The sequence below is a fragment of the Oryctolagus cuniculus genome, chromosome 21, assembly GCF_051225735.1.
Source record: "Oryctolagus cuniculus isolate XC-2025 breed Fujian yellow rabbit chromosome 21, ASM5122573v1, whole genome shotgun sequence".
NCBI lineage: Eukaryota > Metazoa > Chordata > Mammalia > Lagomorpha > Leporidae > Oryctolagus > Oryctolagus cuniculus.
In genome coordinates, this window is record NC_142887.1 from 21,062,950 (window position 1) to 21,072,300 (window position 9,351).

Here is a 9,351-nt window from a genome sequence, read left to right on the forward strand (position 1 = left end):
GCGCGCCGCGGCCGGCACACCGCGCTGATCCAAAGCCAGGAGCCAGGTGCTTCTCCTGGTCTCCCATGGGGTGCAGGGCCCAAGGACCTGGGCCATCCTCCACTGCACTCCCTGGCCACAGCAGAGAGCTGGCCTGGAAGAGGGGCAACCGGGACAGAATCCAGCGCCCTGACTGGGACTAGAACCCGGTGTGCCGGTGCCGCAGGCAGAGGATTAGCCTAGTGAGCCACGGCGCCGGCTATCCATCTACTCGTTTTTCCATTCATTCATGCATATATTCATTCATTCATTCAAAAAAATTGTTTAAATTTAATGTTTTTATTTGAAAGGCAGAGTGATGGGAAGTAGAGGGAGATCTTCCACAGGATTTTTTTAAAAAAAGATTTATTTATTTTTTACTTGAGAGTCAGAGTTACACATAGAGAGGAGAGGCAGAGAGAGAGAGAGAGAGAGAGGTCTTCCATCCGATGATTCACTCCCCAATTGGCCGCAATGGCTGGAGCTGCGCCGAAGCCAGGAGCTTCTTCTGGGTCTCTCACGCTGGTGCAGGGCCCAAGGACTTGGGCCATCTTCTACTGCTATCCCAGGCCTTAGCAGAGAGCTGGATCAGAAGTGGAGCAGCCGAGACTAGAACCGGCACCCACATGGGATGCCGGCACTTCAGGCCAGGGCGTTAATCCACTGTGTCACAGTGCCAGCCCCCACAGGATTGTTTATTCTCCAAATGACCACAGCAGGCAGGACTGGTTCAGGCTGAAGCCAGGAGCCAGGAGCAAGGAGCCAGGAATTCCAACTGGGACACCCATGTGGGTGGCAGGAGCCCAAGCACTTGGTGCATTGTCTGGTGACTCCCAGATGCACCAACAGGAAACTGGGTTGGAAGCAGAGTAGCTGGGATTTGAACCAGGCACTCTGATACAGCAGGCCTGTGTTGTAAGTGGCAAGTTAACCCACCATGCCACAGTGCCCACCCCAACAAACAATCCTTTCTTTAAAAAAATCTTGTTTTATTTATTTAAAAAGCAGAGTGACATTGGGTCAGCACTGTGGCTCACTTGGTTAATCCTCCGCCTGCGGAGCCAGCATCCCATATGGGTGCCAAGTTCTAGTCCCGGTTGCCCCTCTTCCAGGCCAGCTCTCTGCTGTGGCCTGGGAAGGCAGTGGAGGATGGCCCAGGTGCTTGGGCCCTGCACCCCATGGGAGACCAGGAGGAAGCACCTGGCTCCTTGCTTCAGATTGGTGTAGCTCTGGCTGTAGCAGCCATTTGGGGGGTGAACCAACGGAGGGAAGACCTTTCTGTCTCTCTCTCACTATCTAACTCTAACTGTCAAATAAAAAAAATAAAAATAAAAAAATAAAAAGCAGAGTGACAGAGTGGGAGAGACAGAAAGAGCTTTGCCATCCTCCCCACCCACTCCAAATGACCACAACGGCCGGGGCTGGGTTAGGCAGAAGACTGGAACCTGGAACTCCATCTTTACCTCCCACAAGCCAGGGGCTCAAGCACCTGCTCCGTCTTCCACTGCTCTCCCAGGCACATTAGCAGCGGGGACTTCAAAATGGGACACCACCAGAGTTGCAGGCGGAAGCTTAACCCCGGCACCACAATGCCAGCACCAGCCAATACTTTTGAGTATCTATTGTGTGCCAGGCAGGCACTGGGTATACAGCAGTGAACAGACACGAACGTGACTGGCAGAGAGCTTCCATTCTGGTGGTGGAGACAGAAAATACACAGGAGATACAAGGAAAAGGAGATAAATAAAGGAAGTGAGATGGGGTTAAGTGTGAAGTGGGGAAATAAAGCATGGAAAGGGTTAAGAGAGTGTGTGTATGTGCACGTGTGTGTGCATGTGTGTGTGTGTCTGTGTGGCATTTTAGGTGCTCAGTCTTACATAAAGTAGTTAGGGAAAACCTGCTTGAAGAGGAGACAGAAAGAATTTATTTGAAAGGCAGAGAGAGCTTCCATCTGCTGGTTCACTCCCCAGGTGCACCACCCCGACAGGGGCTATGCTGAAGCCTGGAGCCAGGAACCCCATCCAGGTCTCCCATGCGGGTGGCAGGGGCCCAGGCACTTGAGCCATCCCTGCTGCCCCGCAGGGTGCACGTTAGCAGGAAGCTGTATCAGAAGGGACGCTGGAGCTGATACGGAAAGCCGGCTTCCCAAGTAGTGACTTAACTGCTATGCCAAACACCCACCGGTGCAGAGATATTTTTAAGGTCATGAGGCAGAATGAGATCACCCAGGAAGTGAGTACAGAACACGGAGAGAAAAGGGACTAAGGACGGAGCCCGGACGCACTTAATATTACCCAGAGGTCGGGTGGTTTCAAGAATCTGACAAAGAAGAATGAGAAGGGAGAGCTAGTTAGTTAGTTAGCTAGCTAGCTAGTTAGTTAGAAGGGAGAGTTAGGGAGTGGTGTTTTGGAAGCCAAACGAAGGTCTTATTTTAAGAAAGAGGAAGTGACCCACTGGGCTGAATGCCAGATGAACCTGCTCTGACTTTGCCCTGAAGACTGCGGCAAATCAAGGGGGTTGCACGTGATGAAGTTCTAGTCTAGGCCCTTCTAGATTGCCGGGAGCAGGAGCACATGCAGGGAGTTGAGTCAGCATGCTGAGCAGGGGTCCAGGTGGCAGGTGACAGACGAGGCTGGCGGCGTGGAGGTGGAGGGACAGGGTTGGGTTCTAGGCTGGCTCTGGAGGAAGGGAGTGAAGACTTGTGTCTAGAGGCAGGAGGAGAGGGCTGGGAGAGGCCGGGGCGAGAGCGGTTCTCTGGTTGGGGTTGTTGAGTAATGCGTGGGGACCACTGTTGAAGAGCGGAGGAGGAGGCATGGTGTGCAGGAGATCCGGGGCTTAGGGACGATGGTGGGCGGGGGAGGTCCACGAGAAGGCAGATTTGGCTTCCCCAGCACGCGGGCAGCCAGGGGTGCCTCGGGGAAGGATGCGTGATGGCAAAGGAAGAGAAACTCACACAGTTCCAGAGGAGGGAGCCAAGCAGTGGGTACAGAGCTCGGAGACATTGTCCATACCGCTTAGTGCTTCCAGTAAGTCAAGGACTGAAAGGCCAAGAGCACCTGAGAAGTTGCAGGTGACCAAGGTGGGGGCAAGTACTGGGGAAACGTGGGTGCAGAAGCCAGATTAGGGCACACTGGGAAAGAAGTAGGGTGAGGGGAATGGAGTCCAACAGGATATGTGGGTCTTCTTTTTTCCGATGTGCGTGTTTCTTTTTGAAAAGGTTTCATTTATTTGAAAGGCAGAGTGACAGAGAGAGGAATAGAAATGGTGAGAAAGAGACACTTTTCATCTGCTGGTTCATTCCCCAGATGCCCGTAACAGCTGGGGCTGGGCCAGCCTGAAGCCAGGAGGCCGGAACGCCATCTGAGTCTCTCATATGGTCGGTAGGGACCCACGTACTTGAACCATCATCTGCTGCTTCCCAGATGCGCTAGCAGGAAGCTGGATTGGGAGCAGAGGAGCTGGAACTCAAACTCAGGTCTTCCAGTACGGGATGCAGTTTGTCCCAAGCGGCAACTTGACCTGTTGTGCCATGATGCCTGCTTCTTTCTTTTCTTAAAAGATTTATTTTATTTATTTGAGAGGCAGAGTTATGGAGAGAGAGAGAGAGAGAGAGAAAGAGTGAGAGAGAGAGAGGGAGAGAGAATCTTCCATCCTCTGATTCACTATCCAAATGGCTGCAATGGCTGGGGTTGGGCCAGGCCAAAGCCAGGAGCCTGGAGCTCCATCTGGGTCTCCCACATAGATGCAGGGGTCCAAGATCTTTGGCCATCTTCCTCTGCTTTCCCAGGATCACTAGCAGGGAACTGAATCAAAAGTGGAGCAGAACGTGAACCAGCACCTGTATCGGGTGTTGGCACTGTAGGTGGTGGCTTAATCCACTGTGCTGCAATGCCGGTCCTGGCCTGCTTCTTTCAGGAAGTTTTCCAATCATAACACATTTCAATGAATGAATGCATTTTATTTATTTGAAAGGCAGGGAAAGGAGGAAGGGAAAGAGAGAGAGAGGGAGGGAGAGAGAGAGAGAGAAAGAGAGATCCCATCTGTTGGTTGAGGGTCACTCCTCAAATGTTTGCAACAGCCGGGATTGTGCCATGTCAAAGCTGGGAGCTGAGAACTACATCCAGGTCTTCCACATAGATGGCAGGGACCCAAGCACCTGAGCCATTATCTGCCACCTCCCAGGGTGCACATTAGCAGGAAACTGTAATCAGGAGCAGAGCTAGGACTCCCACCCAGACTCTCTGATAAGGACACGTGTACCCCAAGCAGCATCGTAACTGGTGCACAAATATTTACCGAGGTAGGTTTCTGTTTCAACTGTCTAGCCCCAAATAGAAAGCAATACATGCCAAAATATCTGATGAATTCTAAATATTTTCAAAGTTTGACGATGCCCATTTTATGGCAGTTTAAAAAGTAGTGGAAGTAGTGCAAAACTAAGTTTGCAACAGAGTGGGGCTCCAGCACTTGCCCCACATTTGTAAGGTGGGACAAACGAACCTCAAGGCAGTAGAGCTATTCAGACAAGAATCAGAACGTACGTATTCACTTTTTTTTTTTAATATTTTTTTGACAGGCAGAGTGGACAGTGAGAGAGAAAGACAGAGAGAAAGGTCTTCCTTTGCCGTTGGTTCACCCTCCAATGGCCGCCGTAGCCGGCGTGCTGCGGCCGGCACACCGCGCTGATCCGAAGCCAGGAGCCAGGTACTTATCCTGGTCTCCCATGGGGTGCAGGGCCCAAGCTCCTGGGCCATCCTCCACTGCACTCCCTGGCCACAGCAGAGAGCTGGCCTGGAAGAGGGGTAACCGGGACAGAATCCAGCGCCCGGACCGGGACTAGAACCCGGTGTGCCGGCGCCGCTAGGCAGAGGATTAGCCTAGTGAGCCTCAGCGCCGGCCTAGCATTGGAATCAGTCTGCTGAGTAAGGATGAGCTGCCCTCACCATCATGGGTGGGCACAGTCCGTCTTCTCCTGCCCTCAGGATCAGAGCTCCAGGTGATCGGGTCTTCGGACCCTAGGACTCCACGGCACTGGATCCCCTGCCTCTGCAGGGACTTCTCTCCCCTCTTCCACATCTGCTCCTATGTCCTGTTGGTCCTAGATCCCTGGAGACCCCTAAGACAGTCTAGTTGTACCTGATGTTAGCTACCCCGGACTCTTAAGGACCACTACGTTCTACTTGTATTTGCTGAAACTGAGTTGGGTCTCCATCGCTTTCAACCCACAGGGTCCATGTGATACAGTGGTGAGTGGACTGTGAGGACAAAAGGGTAAAAGTTGGAGGCACGCACTAGGGAGCCGGCTGGTTAGGAAAATGAAACCAGGCTGCGGAGGAAATGGAAACTCCTTCCTCCTTGAGCCCTCGGGCTTTCTGCTCTGAATTTCTTCTTGGAGCTGGATCCAGTCCACTGGGCTCCTCCTGGTGTCCTGCTCTCTCAGGTCCCTGAGGTCCATGGAATGGTGCCCACCGTCCTGTTTAAAGGCAGGTAAATGAGGGGGCCTTTCCCTGTGCTGGGAAGACAGCTCACCTGGGCTGAGGCTCTTAGGCACTTCCTCTTTGTGAAATCTGGGACACCGTGGGTGGAAACTGCATTCCATCTCAAGCCTATGCAAATGACAAAACTCTTGCCAATGCCTAATATTACATCATTTTCTGCATCCCCTTTCCTAAGTACAAAGCAAGAGTGGGATACTCCTGGAGGTTGTTTGGGATAAACATGCAAATTCATGCATAAAACACAAATGAACTCTCTAAGGGGGCAAAGTTTATTTTTTTTAAGATTTATTTATTTGAAAGTCAGAGTTACACAGAAAGAGGAGAGGCAGAGAGAAAAAGAGAGAGGTCTTTCATCCAATGGTTCACTCCCCAGATGGCCGCAAGGGCCAAAGCTGCCCTGATCCAAAGCTAGGATCCAGGAGCTTCTTCCGGGTCTCCCACGTGGGTACAGGGGCTCAAGGACTTGGGCCATCTTCTACTGCTTTTCCAGGCCATAGCAGAGAGCTGGATTGGAAATGGAGCAGTCGGGACTAGAACTGGCACCCATATGGGATGCCGGCGCTTCAGGCCAGGGCGTTAACCAGCTGTGCCACAGTGCCAACCCCAGGGGGCAAAGTTTTGTCACATGGTACATGCAGCTGCAAGGAATGCTGGGAAATGTAGTCTTTACCCTTTGCTGATGTGCCCAGCTAACAATCCCACTGCTATGGAAGAAAGGCAGAAAGGATTATGGGAGGCAATAGCAGCTGGTGCCATAATATTCATTCTCTGTGTTTTTTTTTTTTTTTTTAAATGTGGCTCAGGCCTCATCTGAGACTCCAATGAATCCTGTTAGATTCATCTATTCGTTCAACATATAGGTGAGCACCTATTGAGTGCTAGTGCAGGGTTGGCCTCCGCTGAAGTGGACGGGAATCTGAGAGTCATTCTCTCTCCAGGACCGTCTGTTGAGTCCTAGCTTCCACACAAGCAGGTGGAAGGACTTGCAGAGCCCTGGGTGGTGCCGAGGGACGTCCACGTCCCGCTGCAGGCCCGAGGCCCTCTCTCCCCCAGCTGCCGGGAGCGTCGCTGCTGAAAACTCGTGGTGGAGCCCCGGCCAGAGCACGACCCTCAGACAAAGTGGGTTTGTTTGGCCCAAGATCACACTCTGTCCCACAGGTTGCCTGCAGTCAGTGACGAGGAGGACGCAGAGGCCGGGTCCCCTTGTCTCAGGTGATGACGACTCTGAAGGGTCCTCTCAGCTCTGCCCCCACCCCCCGCACCCCGCACCCCGGGGGCTCTGCTGAGGTCTTCACTGTGACTGCATCGCAGCTCAGCTTTTCTCCCCGTGCTGTCTGCTTCCCTGTCCTCCTTCCCAGCTGTCATTCCTGGGGACACTCCCCAGTGAACTTCCTGTGCACACCTCCCCATCTCACAGTCTGCCTCCCTGGGAACCCGGCCTGACACGTGCACAGGGGCAGCTGGGAAGGCTCTTCCGGTTGCATGGAATCCTGTGCCCACCACCCAGATCGAGGCAGTAGGACACTTCTAGTATCCCCGCGGGCGCCTTCCGCTCTCGCCTGCTCAACAGCCCTTAAAGGTAACTCGTGGGGGACAGGCTGAGGGCCCTCTTTCCCTCACATTCTGTCCACCAGCAAGCCTTATGGGCCTCAAATCCACCTGTTTCTCACCCCCACCGCTACTCCTGGTCCACCCACCACTCCGTGGGTGGCTGCCACAGCCTTCTGATGGGAATCTCCACCTGCCCCCTGCCCTGAGCCCCCTCCTCTCTGTTCTTGCCCATAGGCTGCTCTTTTCTCTCACCTGGCTTCTGAGGCTCCAGCCCCTCCAGGCCCACCAGACCCCAACTTGCTGCCTTCATAGCCCTAATCAAAATTTTGTTCTTAATAGCCCATGTATCCTTATAAATTAAAATGTATCCTTTCAAGTGGAAATGTGGAAGGAAACCAGGCCCTCCATCTCAACACAGCAGGTGTGAGATCACTTCTGTCGCTCCCCCTCTTTGTGGAGGAACGACACAGGACCCTGCGCTGTTCTTTTGTCTGCTCGGCCCTTCCCGGGTTTGCTGCTGGTTCTTCCTGGGTTGGCTACCGTCCTTCCACCTCCGTGGAAGGGCGGTTCCCCCTGCCACTTTCCCCACTTCCGTGGGGGAGCGGCACACCGCCGGCCGGCTCTCTCGGGGGCTGCTCAGATGTTATTCGGATGTTCCCCTTAGATGTTCCTGGTGCATGTTGTCTCTCTCCTCCTTTATAGTCCTCTTCCACCAATCCCAACTCTGCTACCCACACGCTGAGTATGCTGCTCTCCTGCAATCAGGAGCAGGATCAGCTCCTGCAGGTTATTGGTCGAACTGGAGGCAGCTGTGTAGAAGCTGTTTTCTTCTCTCCCAGCGCCATATTGTGGGATAGCAGATGCATAGAATAAGTCTTAATTCCAGTAACTTAGTCTAGTCCGAGTTGCTCCCCACAACTTCCTGTCTTATCTCCCAGATATCCACGGAGTTTTGGATCTGGTGAGCTCATGCTGACTTAAGTTTGTGAAGGGCTTTTGCATTCGTCACGTGATCCTTACAATGACCTGGTGAGATATGTGGTCCAAACCATGGGCTCCCCATTCTATGCGTGAGGACGTTGTGGACAAGGAGACTAACTGTCCAAGGACCTAAGGCTGGGAAGTGGCTGACCCAGGGCAGAAATTCTCAGAGGAGACAGACACTGTGAGGATCGCGGGTTGTTTGTACACACGTGGGAATTGGGGTGGGGCGGGAGACCTGAAGTCTACTGAGAGAGGCAGCATCACATGGTGCAAAGACCACCATCTCTGGCTTGCATGCAGCTCTGCAGCTTACAGCCTCTGTAACCTCGAACAGAACTCCCAGCCCTCCTTAGTCTGTTTCCCCAACTATAAAATTAGATCAGCAGTTGTTGTGAGAATCCAATGAATGCCAGGTACTGTGAGCTCTTCCTGGCATATGTAAAATACTCAAGAAGTTGTTGTTCCCCATCTCTAGAACCCATTGTCTGATTGGCTTAGCCCGGCCAATAGATTGGGTCTATCCTGGGTCAGGTGATCATTCCTGGTCCAATCAGCTGTGGCCCAGGATGAAGTCCTCTGGTGTGAACAAGTTTACCCACAGGACTGGAGGAGGCTGGCAGGATGCCCAGGCTAGATCTCAGAGCAGGCGCTTGTGGGTGAGATCCAGAGAGGGTGGCAGAGAGACATGGAGTGTCTTCCTGCTGAGGTTGGCATCATTCCTCACCCACAGGAGGTTCCCTCTGAACACTGATCCCTTATCTCTAAGCCTCAGTGTTCTCATCTGTAAAATGGGTGTGTGTGTGTGTGTGTGTGTGTTTTAGTTGTCTGTTTAGCTTCCAGCACAGCTGTGAGGATAAAGATCAAATGACATCACGTCTATGGAGAGTCTTGGTGGCGGAAATGCCATCAACGTGCTCCGAATTATACATTACCTGAGGAATAGAAATAGGGATTTTATGGAGCTGCTGAACTAGTCTTGGTCAAGGGTCTTAGGGCTTAAAAGACACCGCTCTGATTCGCTCGGCGAGTGGCTGCAAGCTCCTTTTAGCCTACTGCAAAGACCCAGGTTGAGTTTGATGGGCTCAGGGCGGGGCTGGCAGCATCCTGCAGCGTCCGCGCCTGGGTGTCTGTGTGGGATTTGGAGTCTCTCTCTTGCCGTGCGTGGCTCCGGGCTCCATATGCTGACGGCTCCCAGTCTTGACTGAAGCGAGAGCTTGGCGGGGGCCCTGGCTCGAAGAGGTGGAGCCAAGACCCCAACATTAAGTGTTCTGGGGTTGCAAGTGTTAGGGAGCACCTGGGT